Raw genomic sequence first — 424 nt, 5'->3', positions numbered from 1 at the left:
TATATTATATTAATTTATATTATATTATGTTATATTATATTATATTATGTTATATTATATTATATTATATATTATATTATATTATAATATATTATATTATATTATGTTATATTATATTATAGTATAGTATATTATATTATATTATGTTATGTTATATTAATTTATATTAGATTATATTATGTTATATTATATATTATATTATATTATATTATGTTATGTTATATTCATTTATATTATATTATGTTATATTATATTATATTATGTTATATTATATTATGTTATATTATATTATGTTATGTTATATTAATTTATATTATATTATGTTATGTTATATTCATTTATATTATATTATGTTATATTATATTATATTATGTTATATTCTATTATATTATATTATGTTATGTTATATTATATTATATTATAT

This window comes from Cyprinodon variegatus, unplaced genomic scaffold, assembly GCF_000732505.1.
Source record: "Cyprinodon variegatus isolate N-32 unplaced genomic scaffold, C_variegatus-1.0 Scaffold725, whole genome shotgun sequence".
Classification (NCBI taxonomy): domain Eukaryota; kingdom Metazoa; phylum Chordata; class Actinopteri; order Cyprinodontiformes; family Cyprinodontidae; genus Cyprinodon; species Cyprinodon variegatus.
This window is presented reverse-complemented; position numbering follows the sequence as displayed.